Here is a 3,519-nt window from a genome sequence, read left to right as displayed (position 1 = left end):
GGCTCTGCTATGCGGCACTTCTTGGGACACTCTGGGAAGTCACTAGGGCGGCTGCTCCTAGCTCTGAATAAAGCCTATTAATTTTTCACCCACAGCTCCCAGGACCTTTTCTCATTACCTAGCTCGTAGACCTGCATGTGAAGGGTTTGTGACCCAGTGTATACAACGGGCTCGGGGGGTCTGTGAGCCCTAGCCCTAGCTTTACAAATGTGGAAGACCAGAATGTGCCACTTCAATACTTAAAGGACTGCTGAGCTGAAGGCAATCAAGAAGCAGCAGATGCAGGAAAGCTCTCTGCCCGCCGCCCGCCACCTATTTGTCTAAAAGCCGGACATAGATCTACAAGGTAACCCACCCCCTGCCCCCTACCAGAAAGAACAAAAGTTAACCATGGAAGACAATTTTAGACCCTGCCTGGAGATGGTCCCAGAGGAATCTACATCAACAAGTTTTACAAATTAGTCTTTATCTGCCATTTATTTGCCTACTCCCAAGTTGCCTGCCCCTCGAGACTTGTCACTTCTCTAAAAATGCACTGTTGTTTGTAGAAGATGCTACATAAGCTGGAATTCAAAGCCACCTCTTTGAGAACTTCTCAGACCCTGGGTGTCTCCTATGTGTATATGAAATGTACACATTAATAAACTTGTTTGTTTTTGTCTCCATCTGCTTTTTGTTACTAGGTTCCCTTTCAACTAAGAACGTATGGGGCTGGGGGAAAAAAACATTTTCTTCCCCTACAGAGACAAGGGGGAGAGAGGGAGGAAAGAAAGGAGGGAAAGATGGGTGGGTGGGTTGGTGGCTGGATAAGTTTATTGACTAGAGATGAGATGAAATACCTCCCCTTTCAAAATTTCTCGTGGAAGCCTCCAGGCTGAACACGTTGCGGATTCCTACTCAGGAGAAGTCCTTCTCAACCAGATTTGTATGCCCTGGGGAAATGCCCTGTACTAAAAGTTCAGAAATGTGAGTCATCATTTCATAAAGTAGGAAAAGAAAGATTGAGAAAGAGACAGGGGAGGTGAAAAAGCACAAGCTCTCAGACCCCAGGCTCCTTCTCAGGCAGATCGATTTTTGCACAGATACATAAGGAAGTTGAAGGCCAAGGACTGAGTCCCTGAAGGCGCCTCGGAGTGGGGCCAGGGGACCATGGCGGTTTGCCTTTCCCTCAGTTTTTCCTCTTTTGTGCTCCTGCAGCTCCCTGGTTGGCTCAATGCTGAGATTATCTAAAGCCACCGGGAAAGTGGTGGAAAACTCACCATAGCCACTGCCAGAAAGAGCAGTGTGTGACACTGTTCTTTTCTTAAACTCTCAATTTAGCTTCATACTTTTGACCTACAAAGACACTAAGACCAAACACATATAGCAAGGATTTATTGAGCCAATATGATGATTACAACAAGGGAGACACATAAATCAGGTGGTCCTGAAAATGTGTTCCACAGAGCGCCAGCAGAGCCTAACATTTTACAATCCCAAGGAAGGGGCAGGTTCAAAAGAGAGAGAGAAAGACAGCCCCACCTATTTACTGCATCAGGCTTTGTATTTGATAGTACATGACGTATAGATTTGGGATTGTTACTAGGTTACATCCTAAGTGCAAGAATCTGGGGTAAGGGTATTAAGAAGTATTCTAAGTTATCTCATGGCTTTCTAGAGCCATTATGGCTGCTTCTAAGTAAAATGGTCTTATAACTTTTCCAGGACAGATGGACATGATTACTGACTTATCCCAGATCTCCTAAGGCACTATAATTTAGCTGACCTGGTCAGAGCAGATTCTTTTGGTTATCAATAGTGTATCTTCTGTGGGCGTTTATTCCTGAACCTTGGCTAACTCTTCAGGCTTAACCCATTGGCCTCAAAAATATTGGGCAGTTGCATTACCTGTCTCCCTCCTTTTCACCATAATCAGCAGTTATGTACTTTTTTTGGAATTAAAGTGATGAGTACCTTTCCACTCAGCTCCATTCATATAATTATAGGCAACTGTGCAAAAAATCAACAACCACAGAAGAAAAACCAAGAAGCCATGCCAGCATTAACAGATATTCCTGTTAGTGAAGTAAACCAAATGTTCTTTCTTGTAGCCAAAGAACTTTACATCAACAACTGAATCGTATGTAGGCATACTACCACCAAGCATTTATATATTTTTGACATTATAATTTTGATCACAACTATTTTGACTATCTCTACTGAGATGTAAAACAAAATGTAAATTTTACTTCTTTTAGATTAAATTGCATTAATATTGTAAATGTTCTCAAATATTAGTTATTAAAGGGCTGGCCAGTTAACCCAGTTGGTTAGAGCATGGTACTGATAACACCACGGTCCAGAGTGTGCTCCCTGTACCAGCCAGCTGCCCCTCTACAAAAAAAGTTATTAATTGGCAGAATTAAAAAATACTGCAATACCAAGAAGAAGCAAAACCAAGCTCTTTCCACCGTCTTCTCATGCCGCCATGCTGGTGCGCATGAGTGTCCTGGCTGATGATGGTGCGCATGAGTGTCCCGGCTGATGCTCTCAAGAGCATTAACAATGCTGGAGAGAGGGGCAAATGTCATGTTCCATTAGACCGTGCTCCAAAGTCGTCATCTGGTTTCCAACTGTAATGACGAAGCTTGGTTACATTGAGGAACTTGAAATTATTGATGATCAGAGAGCTGGGAACACTGGTATGAACTTCATGGGCAGGTTAAACAAGTGTGGAGTGATTGGCCCCAGATTTGATGTGCAATCAAAGAGAGAGAAAAATGGCAGAATAACCTGCTCCCATCCCGTCAGTGTGGTTTCATCGCACTGACAATCTCAGTTGTCATCACAGACAATGAATAAGCAAGACAAAAACACACAGGAGGGAAAATCCTGGGATTCTTTTTCTGGGGATGTAATACATATAAATAAAATGCTTCAATGGACAAAAACAAAAAAACAACTACTCAGGCCCACTGACCTTCTGGAAGGTCTCCTTCTGGAGTAGCGTGCTCCAGTTTGCAGACCTCTGTTGGAGGGCAACCACTATCCCACTAGCTATTCCCTTTGCCACCATCCAACACCACTTCTTATAATACATATCTTCTCAATGGGGCCTGGCCAGTTAGCTCAGATGGTTAGAGCACAGCCTTATAACACCAGGTCCAAGGGTTTAGTTCCCCTCATGGGCCATCCACTTCCCCCCCAAGCAACAAAATAAAATACCTTATAATAAATACACCTTGATTGGCCCATTAAACCCAGAGCTGAAGGCTGAAATCCTTTCACCCAAAAAACCACTCTGCACAGGGCTGGGAGTTCTTACCCTTTTAAAAATCTAATCACAGTACCCTTATCATACTTAGAACATATGAACAATAATCCTTTAATGTCATCAAATATCCAAACAGTGTTCATATTTTCCTTCTGATCTCACGTTTTGAGTACTGATCTGAATCAGGATCCAAACAAGCTCCACTAGCGACATTCGATTAATGTAATTGATATGTCATTTAAATCTCTTTTAATGATTAAAAGTTT

At 42.8% G+C, this 3,519-nt stretch overlaps 1 pseudogene; it reads left to right on the top strand.

Annotated features, from left to right (window-relative positions):
- Positions 1–2,116, top strand: part of LOC103609834 — a 28,786-nt pseudogene extending 26,670 nt beyond the window's left edge.
- Positions 2,117–3,519: the final 1,403 nt, after the last annotated feature.

This window comes from Galeopterus variegatus, unplaced genomic scaffold (genome assembly GCF_000696425.1).
Source record: "Galeopterus variegatus unplaced genomic scaffold, G_variegatus-3.0.2 Scaffold10161, whole genome shotgun sequence".
In the NCBI taxonomy this organism is placed as follows: domain Eukaryota; kingdom Metazoa; phylum Chordata; class Mammalia; order Dermoptera; family Cynocephalidae; genus Galeopterus; species Galeopterus variegatus.
The sequence above is the reverse complement of the archived record's forward strand: the minus strand, read 5'-3'. Positions and strand labels throughout refer to the sequence as shown.